Here is a 12,452-nt window from a genome sequence, read left to right as displayed (position 1 = left end):
CATTAAATATGTCCTAGTATTTTATAAAATTGATTTGGTCCAGTTTTGTAAAAAATATATGGTAGGTCCTTCACAAAAAAAACTCATTTCGGGCACTCGGAAAATGGAAAATGAATTTTTCGTGCAAATAAAATGAAAACTCCCTTTGTCAACATTGTTTGGAATTCCAAGATGCACCCTTGTGCACAATATGAGATCATTTGAACAAACTATGCCATGAATGTGGCCATAAGGTTGATCATTTGGCTTGAAAAGCCATTAATCTTCACACATGATAGCTCATTTCTGAGAACACTTTTTTTAAAATAATTGAGGTATTACTATTTTATAATTTTTGCTGGTAACTTGGCCACATATGATGAAACAATGCGAAGGTTTTCCAATTTTTAGATTTTTTTTGAATTTTTATGCCCGTTTCAAAATTCGGTCAAAACGGCGGGAATGACCGTTCCTAGCTAGTGGTTGAGTCTTGAATTTTTTTGTGTTTCTCTGATTAAACAGATACTTATGTACATAGAAATGATTTTTGGAAAAAATAAAGTGCAAACTACCAGGTAGCTGCAGTTCAAATTTGATCCGCTTCCTGTTGAATCGGCGGGAATTTGTCTTTTTCATGAGAGGTGGATCAAAACTTTTGGCACCCAACAATTTTGTCAGTTCTGCATTAAATATGTCCTAGTATTTTATAAAATTGATTTGGTCCAATTTTGCAATAAATATATGGTAGGTCCTTCAGAAAAAAACCTCATTTCGGGCACTCGAAAAATGGAAAATGAAATTTCCGTGCAAAGAAAATGAAAACTCCCTTTGTCAACATTGTTTGGAATTCCAAGATGCACCCCTGTGCACAATATGAGATCATTTGAACAAACTATGCCATGAATGTGGCCATAAGATTGATCATTTGGCTTGAAAGCCATGAATCTTCACGCATGATAGCTCATTTCTGAGAACAATTTTTTAAAATAATTGCTATATACAAGTTTATAATTTTTGCTGGTAACTTGGCCACATATGATGAAACAATGCGAAGGTTTTCCAATTTTTAGATTTTTTTTGAATTTTTTATGCCCGTTTCAAAATGCGGTCAAAACGGCGGGAATGACCGTTCCTAGCTAGTGGTTGAGTCGTGGAATTTTCTCGTGTTTCTATGATTAAATAGATACTTATGTACCTAGAAATGATTTTTGGAAAAAATAAAGAGCAAACTATGAGGTAGCTGAAGTTCAAATTTGACCCGCTTCCTATTGAATCGGCGGGAATTTGTCTTTTTCATGAGAGGTGGATCAAAACTTTTGGCACCCAACAATTTTGTCAATTGTGCATTAAATATGTCCTAGTATTTTATAAAATTGATTTGGTCCAATTTTGCAATAAATATATGGTAGGTCCTTCACAAAAAAGCCTCATTTCGGGCACTCGAAAAATGGAAAAATGAATTTTCCATGCAAAGAAAATGAAAACTCCCTTTGTCAACATTGTTTGGAATTCCAAGATGCACCCTTGTGCACAATATGAGATCATTTGAACAAACTATGCCATGAATGTGGCCATAAGATTGATCATTTGGCTTGAAAGCCATGAATTTTCACGCATGATAGCTCATTTCTGAGAACACTTTTTTAAAAATAATTGACGTATTACAATTTTAAAATAATTTTTGCTGGTAACTTGGCCACATATGATGAAACAATGCGAAGTTTTTCCAATTTTTAGATTTTTTTTTGAACGTTTTATGCCCGTTTCAAAATGCGGTCAAAACGGCGGGAATGACCGTTCCTAGCTAGTGGTTGAGTCTTGAATTTTTTCGTGTTTCTCTGATTAAACAGATACTTATGTACCTAGAAATGATTTTTGGAAAAAATAAAGATCAAACTACGAGGTAGCTGCAGTTCGAATTTGACCCGCTTCCTATTGAATCGGCGGGAATTTGTCTTTTTCATGAGAGGTGGATCAAAACTTTTGGCACCCAACAATTTCATCAATTGTGCATTAAATATGTCCTAGTTTTTTATAAAATTGATTTGGTCCAATTTTGTAAAAAATATATGGTAGGTCCTTCAGAAAAAAACCTCATTTCGGCACTCGAAAAATGGAAAATGAATTTTCCATGCGAAGAAAATGAAAACTCCCTTTTTCAACATTGTTTGGAATTCCAAGATGCACCCTTGTGCACAATATGAGATCATTTGAACAAACTATGCCATGAATGTGGCCCTAAGATTGATCATTTGGCTTGAAAGCCATGAATCTTCACGCATGATAGCTCATTTCTGAGAACACTTTTTAAAAATAATTGCTATATTACAATTTTATAATTTTTCTGGTAACTTGGCCACATATGATGAAAGAATGCAAAGGTTTTCCAATTTTTTTATTTTTTTTTGAATTTTTTATGCCCGTTTCAAAATGCGGTCAAAACGGCGGGAATGACCGTTCCTATCTAGTGGTTGAGTCGTGGAATTTTTCTCGTGTTTCTATGATTAAATAGATACTTATGTACCTAGAAATGATTTTTGGAAAAAATAAAGAGCAAACTATGAGGTAGCTGCAGTTCAAATTTGACCCGCTTTCTATTGAATCGGCGGGAATTTGTCTTTTTCATGAGAGGTGGATCAAAACTTTTGGCACCCAACAATTTTGTCAATTGTGCATTAAATATGTCCTAGTATTTTATAAAATTGATTTGGTCCAATTTTGCAATAAATATATGGTAGGTCCTTCACAAAAAAGCCTCATTTCGGGCACTCGAAAAATGGAAAAATGAATTTTCCATGCAAAGAAAATGAAAACTCCCTTTGTCAACATTGTTTGGAATTCCAAGATGCACCCTTGTGCACAATATGAGATCATTTGAACAAACTATGCCATGAATGTGGCCATAAGATTGATCATTTGGCTTGAAAGCCATGAATTTTCACGCATGATAGCTCATTTCTGAGAACACTTTTTTAAAAATAATTGACGTATTACAATTTTAAAATAATTTTTGCTGGTAACTTGGCCACATATGATGAAACAATGCGAAGTTTTTCCAATTTTTAGGTTTTTTTTTGAATTTTTTATGCCCGTTTCAAAATGCGGTCAAAACGGCGGGAATGACCGTTCCTAGCTAGTGGTTGAGTCTTGAATTTTTTTTGTGTTTCTCTGATTAAACAGATACCTATGTACCTAGAAATGATTTTTGGAAAAAATAAAGAGCAAACTACGAGGTAGCTGCAGTTCAAATTTCACCCGCTTCCTATTGAATCGGCGGGAATTTGTCTTTTTCATGAGAGGTGGATCAAAACTTTTGGCACCCAACAATTTTTTCAATTCTGCATTAAATATGTCCTAGTATTTTATAAAATTGATTTGGTCGAATTTTGCAATAAATATATGGTAGGTCCTTCAAAAAAAAACCTCATTTCGGGCACTCGAAAAATGGAAATGATTTTCCGTGAAAAGAAAATGGAAACTCCCTTTTTCAACATTGTTTGGAATTCCAAGATGCACCCTTGTGCACAATATGAGATCATTTGAACAAACTATGCCATGAATGTGGCCATAAGATTGATCATTTGGCTTGAAAGCCATGAATCTTCACGCATGATAGCTCATTTCTGAGAACACTTTTTTAAAATAATTGCTATATTACAAGTTTATAATTTTTGCTGGTAACTTGGCCACTTATGATGAAACAATGCGAAGGTTTTCCAATTTTTTGATTTTTTTGAATATTTTATGCCCGTTTCAATATGCGGTCAAAACGGCGGGAATGACCGTTCCTAGCTAGTGGTTGAGTCGTGGAATTTTTCTCGTGTTTCTATGATTAAATAGATACTTATGTACCTAGAAATGATTTTTGGAAAAAATAAAGAGCAAACTATGAGGTAGCTGCAGTTCAAATTTGACCCGCTTTCTATTGAATCGGCGGGAATTTGTCTTTTTCATGAGAGGTGGATCAAAACTTTTGGCACCCAACAATTTTGTCAATTGTGCATTAAATATGTCCTAGTATTTTATAAAATTGATTTGGTCCAATTTTGCAATAAATATATGGTAGGTCCTTCACAAAAAAGCCTCATTTCGGGCACTCGAAAAATGGAAAAATGAATTTTCCGTGTAAAGAAAATGAAAACTCCCTTTGTCAACATTGTTTGGAATTCCAAGATGCACCCTTGTGCACAATATGAGATCATTTGAACAAACTATGCCATGAATGTGGCCATAAGATTGATCATTTGGCTTGAAAGCCATGAATTTTCACGCATGATAGCTCATTTCTGAGAACACTTTTTTAAAAATAATTGACGTATTACAATTTTAAAATAATTTTTGCTGGTAACTTGGCCACATATGATGAAACAATGCGAAGTTTTTACAATTTTTAGATTTTTTTTTGAATTTTTTATGCCCGTTTCAAAATGAGGTCAAAACGGCGGGAATGACCGTTCCTAGCTAGTGGTTGAGTCTTGAATTTTTTTTGTGTTTCTCTGATTAAACAGATACCTATGTACCTAGAAATGATTTTTGGAAAAAATAAAGAGCAAACTACGAGGTAGCTGCAGTTCAAATTTGACCCGCTTCCTATTGAATCGGCGGGAATTTGTCTTTTTCATGAGAGGTGGATCAAAACTTTTGGCACCCAACAATTTTGTCAATTCTGCATTAAATATGTCCTAGTATTTTATAAAATTAATTTGGTCCAATTTTGCAATAAATATATGGTAGGTCCTTCAGAAAAAATCCTCATTTCGGGCACTCGAAAAATGGAAAATGAATTTTCCGTGAAAAGAAAATGAAAACTCCCTTTGTCAACATTGTTTGGAATTCCAAGATGCACCCTTATGCACAATATGAGATCATTTGAACAAACTATGCCATGAATGTGGCCATAAGATTGATCATTTGGCTTGAAAGCCATGAATCTTCACGCATGATAACTCATTTCTGAGAACACTTTTTTAAAATAATTGCTATATTACAAGTTTATAATTTTTGCTTGTAACTTGGCCACATATGATGAAACAATGCGAAGGTTTTCCAATTTTTTTATTTTTTTTTGAATTTTTTATGCCCGTTTCAAAATGCGGTCAAAACGGCGGGAATGACCGTTCCTAGCTAGTGGTTGAGTCTTGAATTTTTTTCGTGTTTCTCTGATTAAACAGAAACTTATGTACCTAGAAATGATTTTTGGAAAAAATAAAGAGCAAACTACGAGGTAGCTGCAGTTCAAATTTGACCCGCTTCCTATTGAATCGGCGGGAATTTGTCTTTTTCATGAGAGGTGGATCAAAACTTTTGGCACCCAACAATTTGTCAATTCTGCATTAAATATGTCCTAGTATTTTAGAAAATTGATTTGGTCCAGTTTTGCAATAAATATATGGTAGGTCCTTCAGAAAAAACCTCATTTCGGCACTCGAAAAATGAAAAATGAATTTTCCGTGCAAAGAAAATGAAAACTCCCTTTTTCAACATTGTTTGGAATTCCAAGATGCACCCTTGTGCACAATCTGAGATCATTTGAACAAACTATGACATGAATGTGACCATAAGATTGATCATTTGGCTTGAAAGCCATGAATCTTCACGCATGATAGCTCATTTCTGAGAACACTTTTTTAAAAATAATTGCCGTATTACAATTTTGTAATTTTTGCTAGTAACTTGGCCACATATGATGAAACAATGCGAAGGTTTTCCAATTTTTAGATTTTTTTTGAATTTTTTTATGCCCGTTTCAAAATGCGGTCAAAACGGCGGGAATGACCGTTCCTAGCTAGTGGTTGAGTCATGGAATTTTTTTCATTTTTCTCTGATTAAATAGATACTTATGTACCTAGAAATGATTTTTGGAAAAATAAAGAGCAAACTACGAGGTAGCTACAGTTCAAATTTGACCCGCTTCCTATTGAATCGGCGGGAATTTGTCGTTTTCACGAGAGGTGGATCAAAACTTTTGGCACCCAACCATTTTGTCAATTGTGCATTAAATATGTCCTAGTATTTTATAAAATTGATTTGGTCCAGTTTTGTAAAAAATATATGGTAGGTCCTTCAGAAAAAAACCTCATTTCGGCACTCGAAAAATGGAAAATGAATTTTCCGTGCAAAGAAAATGAAAACTCCCTTTTTCAACATTGTTTGGAATTCCAAGATGCACCCTTGTGCACAATATGAGATCATTTGAACAAACTATGCCATGAATGTGGCCATAAGATTGATCATTTGGCTTGAAAGCCATGAATCTTCACGCATGATAGCTCATTTCTGAGAACACTTTTTAAAAATAATTACTATATTACAATTTTATAATTTTTCTTGTAACTTTTCCACATATGACGAAACAATGCGAAGGTTTTCCAATTTTTTTTATTTTTTTTGAATTTTTTATGCCCGTTTCAAAATGCGGTCAAAACGGCGGGAATGACCGTTCCTAGCTAGTGGTTGAGTCTTGGAATTTTTTCGTGTTTCTCTGATTAAACAGATACTTATGTACATAGAAATGATTTTTGGAAAAAATAAAGAGCAAACTATGAGGTAGCTGCAGTTCAAATTTGACCCGCTTCCTATTGAATCGGCGGGAATTTGTCTTTTTCACAAGAGGTGGATAAAAACTTTTGGCACCCAACCATTTTGTCAACTGTACATTAAATATGTGCTAGTATTTTATAAAATTGATTTGGTCGAATTTTGGAACAAATATATTTTAGGTCCTTCAGAAAAACCTCATTTCGGGCCCTCGGAAAATGGAAAATGAATTTTCCGTGTAAAGAAAATGAAAACTCCCTTTGTCAACATTGTTTGGAATTCCAAGACGCACCCTTGTGCACAATATGAGATCATTTGAACGAACTATGCCACGAATGTGGCCATAAGGTTGATCATTTGGCTTGAAAAGCCTTGAATCTTCACGCATGATAGCTCATTTCTGAGAACACTTTTTAAAAATAATTGCTGTATTACAATTTTATAATTTTTGCTGGTAACTTGGCCACATATGATGAAACAATGCGAAGGTGTTCCAATTTTTAGATTTTTTTTGAATATTTTATGCCCGTTTCAAAATGAGGTCAAAACGGCGGGAATGACCGTTCCTAGCTATTGGTTGAGTCTTGAATTTTTTCGTGTTTCTCTGATTAAACAGATACTTATGTACCTAGAAATGATTTTTGGAAAAAATAAAGATCAAACTACGAGGTAGCTGCAGTTCGAATTTGACCCGCTTCCTATTGAATCGGCGGGAATTTGTCTTTTTCATGAGAGGTGGATCAAAACTTTTGGCACCCAACAATTTCGTCAATTGTGCATTAAATATGTCCTAGTATCTTTATAAAATTGATTTGGTCCAATTTTGCAATAAATATATGGTAGGTCCTTTAGAAAGAAACCTCATTTCGGGCACTCAAAAAATGGAAAATGAATTTTCCGTGCAAAGAAAATGAAAACTCCCTTTGTCAACATTGTTTGGAATTCCAAAATGCACCCTTGTGCACAATATGAGATCATTTGAACAAACTATGCCATGAATGTGGCCATAAGATTGATCATTTGGCTTGAAAGCCAGAAATCTTCACGCATGATAGCTCATTTCTGAGAACACTTTTTAAAAATAATTTCTATATTACAAGTTTATAATTTTTGCAGGTAACTTGGCCACATATGATGAAAGAATGCGAAGGTTTTCCAATTTTTTTATTTTTTTTTGAATTTTTTATGCCCGTTTCAAAATGCGGTCAAAACGGCGGGAATGACCGTTCCTATCTAGTGGTTGAGTCCTGGAATTTTTCTCGTGTTTCTATGATTAAATAGATACTTATGTACCTAGAAATGATTTTTGGAAAAAATAAAGAGCAAACTACGAGGTAGCTGCAGTTCCAATTTGACCCGCTTCCTATTGAATCGGCGGGAATTTGTCTTTTTCACGAGAGGTGGATCAAAACTTTTGGCACCCAACCATATTGTCAATTGCGCATTAAATATGTCCTAGTATTTTATAAAATTGATTTGGTCCAGTTTTGTAAAAAATATATGGTAGGTCCTTCACAAAAAAACTCATTTCGGGCACTCGGAAAATGGAAAATGAATTTTCCGTGCAAACAAAATGAAAACTCCCTTTGTCAACATTGTTTGGAATTCCAAGATGCACCCTGTGCACCATATGAGATCATTTGAACAAACTATGCCATGAATGTGGCCATAAAGTTGATCATTTGGCTTGAAAAGCCTTGAATCCTCACGCATGATAGCTCATTTCTAAGAACTCTTTTTAAAAATAATTGACGTATTACAATTTTATAATTTTTGCTGGTAACTTGGCCACATATGATGAAACAATGCGAAGGTTTTCCAATTTTTAGATTTTTTTTTGAATTTCTTATGCCCGTTTCAAAATGCGGTCAAAACAGTAGGAATGACCGTTCCTAGCTAGTGGTTGAGTCTTGAATTTTTTTCATGTTTCTCTGATTAAACAGATACTTATGTACCTAGAAATGATTTTTGGAAAAAATAAAGAGCAAACTACGAGGTAGCTGCAGTTCAAATTTGACCCGCTTTCTATTGAATCGGCGGGAATTTTTCTTTTTCATGAGAGGTGGATCAAAACTTTTGGCACCAAACAATTTTGTCAATTGTGCATTAAATATGTCCTAGTATTTTATAAAATTGATTTGGTCCAATTTTGCAATAAATATATGGTAGGTCCTTCACAAAAAAACCTCATTTCGGGCACTCAAAAAATGGAAAATGAATTTTCCGTGCAAAGAAAATGAAAAGTCCCTTTGTCAACATTGTTTGGAATTCCAAGATGCACCCTTGTGCACAATATGAGATCATTTGAACAAACTATGCCATGAATGTGGCCATAAGATTGATCATTTGGCTTGAAAGCCATGAATCTTCACGCATGATAGCTTATTTCTGAGAACTCTTTTTAAAAATAATTGACGTATTACAATTTTATAATTTTTGCTGGTAACTTGGCCACATATGATGAAACAATGCGAAGGTTTTCCAATTTTTAGATTTTTTTTGAATTTCTTATGCCCGTTTCAAAATGCGGTCAAAACAGCAGGAATGACCGTTCCTAGCTAGTGGTTGAGTCTTGAATTTTTTTCGTGTTTCTCTGATTAAACAGATACTTATGTACCTAGAAATAATTTTTGGAAAAAATAAAGAGCAAACTACGAGGTAGCTGCAGTTCAAATTTGACCCGCTTCCTATTGAATCGGCGGGAATTTGTCTTTTTCATGAGAGGTGGATCAAAACTTTTGGCACCCAACAATTTGTCAATTCTGCATTAAATATGTCCTAGTATTTTAGAAAATTGATTTGGTCCAGTTTTGCAATAAATATATGGTAGGTCCTTCAGAAAAAAACCTCATTTCGGGCACTCCAAAAATGGAAAATGAATTTTCTATGCAAGGAAAATGAAAACTCCCTTTGTCATCATTGTTTGGAATTCCAAGATGCACCCTTGTGCACAATATGAGATCATTTGAACAAACAATGTCATGAATGTGGCCATAAGATTGATCATTTGCCTTGAAAGCCATGAATCTTCACGCATGATAGCTCATTTCTGAGAACACTTTTTTAAAATAATTGCTATATTACAAGTTTCTAATTTTTGCTGGTAACTTGGCCACATATGATGAAACAATGCGAAGGTTTTCCAATTTTTTTATTTTTTTGAATTTTTTATGCCTGTTTCAAAATGCGGTCAAAACGGCGGGAATGACCGTTCCTAGCTAGTGGTTGACTCTTGGAAATCTTTTTCGTGTTTCTCTGATTAAATAGATACTTATGTACCTTGAAATGATTTTTGGAAAAAATAAAGAGCAAACTACGAGGTAGCTGCAGTTCAAATTTGACCCCCTTCCTGTTGAATCGGCGGGAATTTGTCTTTTTCCCGAGAGGTGGATCAAAACTTTTGACACCGAACAATTTTGTCAATTGTGCATTAAATATGTCCTAGTATTTTATAAAATTGATTTGGTCCAGTTTTGCAACAAATATATGGTAGGTCCTTCATGAAAAAACCTCATTTTGGGCACTCGGAAAATGGAAAATGAATTTTCCGTGCAAAGAAAATGAAAACTCCCTTTGTCAACATTGTTTGGAATTCCAAGATGCACCCTTGTGCACAATATGAGATCATTTGAACAAACTATGCCATGAATGTGGCCATAAGATTGATCATTTGGCTTGAAAGCCATGAATCTTCATGCATGATCGCTCTTTCTTAGAACACTTTTTTAAAATAATTGCTATATTACAAGTTTATAATTTTTGCTAGTAACTTGGCCACATATGATGAATCAACGCGAAGGTTTTCCATTTTTTTGAATTTTTTATGACCGTTTCAAAATGCGGTCAAAATGGAGGGAATGACCGTTCCTAGCTAGTGGTTGAGTCTTCAATTTTTTTCATGTTTCTCTGATTAAACAGATACTTATGTACCTAGAAATGATTTTTGGAAAAAATAAAGAGCAAACTACGAGGTAGCTGCAGTTCAAATTTGACCCGCTTCTTATTGAATCGGCGGCAATTTGTCTTTTTTCACGAGAGGTGGATCGAGACTTTTGGCACCCAACCATGTTGTCAATTATGCAGTAAATATGTCCTAGTATTTTATAAAATTGATTTGGTCCAGTTTTGCAACAAATATATGGTAGGTCCTTCACGAAAAAACCTCATTTCGGGCATTCGGAAAATGGAAAATGAATTTTCCATGCAAAGAAAATGAAAACTCCCTTTTTCAACATTGTTTCGAATTCCAAGATGCACCCTTGTGCACAATATGAGATCATTTGAACAAACTATGCCATGAATGTGGCCATAAGATTGATCATTTGGCTTGAATGCCATGAATCTTCACGAAGATAGCTCATTTCTGCGAACACTTTTTTAAAATAATTGCCGTATTACAATTTTATAATTTTTGCTGGTAACTTGGCCACATATGATAAAACAATGCGAAGGTTTTCCAATTTTTTTGATTTTTTTGAATTTTTTATGCCCGTTTCAAAATGCGTTCAAAACAGCGGGAATGACCGATCCTAGCTAGTGGTTGAGTCTTGGAATTTTTTTCGTGTTTCTCTGATTAAATAGATACTTATGTACCTAGAAATGATTTTGGAAAAAATAAGGAGCAAACGACGAGGTAGCTACAGTTCAAATTTGACCCGCTTCCTGTTGAATCGGCAGGAATATGTCTTTTTCGGGAGAGGTGGATCAAAACTTTTGGCACCCAACCATTTGGTCAACTGTGCATTAAGTATGTCCTAGTATTTTATAAAATTGATTTGGTCCAATTTTGCAATAAATATATGGTAGGTCCTTCACAAAAAAAACTCATTTCGCGCACTCGGAAAATGGAAAATGAATTTTCCGTGCAAAGAAAATGAAAACTCCCTTTGTCAACATTGTTTGGAATTCCAAGATGCACCCTTGTGCACAATATGAGATCATTTGAACAAACTATGCCATGAATGTGGCCATAAGATTGATCATTTGGCTTGAAAGCCATGAATCTTCATGCATGATACCTCTTTCTTAGAACACTTTTTTAAAATAATTGCTATATTACAAGTTTATAATTTTTGCTAGTAACTTGGCCACATATGATGAAACAATGCGAAGGTTTTCCATTTTTTTTGAATTTTTTATGACCGTTTCAAAATGCGGTCAAAATGGAGGGAATGACCGTTCCTAGCTAGTGGTAGAGTCTTCAATTTTTTTCATGTTTCTCTGATTAAACAGATACTTATGTACCTAGAAATGATTCTTGGAAAAAATAAAGAGCAAACTACGAGGTAGCTGCAGTTCAAATTTGACCCGCTTCTTATAGAATCGGCGGCAATTTGTCTTTTTTCACGAGAGGTGGATCGAAACTTTTGGCACCCAACCATGTTGTCAATTATGCAGTAAATATGTCTTAGTATTTTATAAAATTGATTTGGTCCAATTTTGCAACAAATATATGGTAGGTCCTTCACGAAAAAACCTCATTTCGGGCACTCGGAAAATGGAAAATGAATTTTCCATGCAAAGAAAATGAAAACTCCCTTTGTCAACATTGTTTGGAATTCCAAGATGCACCCTTGTGCACAATATGAGATCATTTGAACAAACTATGCCATGAATGTGGCCATAAGATTGATCATTTGGCTTGAATGCCATGAATCTTCACGCAAGATAGCTCATTTCTACGAACACTTTTTTAAAATAATTGCTGTATTACAAGTTTATAATTTTTGCTGGTAACTTGGCCACATATGATGAAACAATGCGAAGGTTTTCCAATTTTTTTGATTTTTTTGAATTTTTTATGCCCGTTTCAAAATGCGGTCAAAACAGCGGGAATGACCGATCCTAGCTAGTGGTTGAGTCTTGGAATTTTTTTCGTGTTTCTCTCATTAAATAGATACTTATGTACCAAGAAATGATTTTGGAAAAAATAAGGA

Source organism: Triticum urartu, chromosome 1A, assembly GCF_056163025.1.
Source record: "Triticum urartu cultivar PI428250 chromosome 1A, HENAU_Tu73, whole genome shotgun sequence".
NCBI lineage: Eukaryota > Viridiplantae > Streptophyta > Magnoliopsida > Poales > Poaceae > Triticum > Triticum urartu.
The sequence above is the reverse complement of the archived record's forward strand: the minus strand, read 5'-3'. Positions refer to the sequence as shown.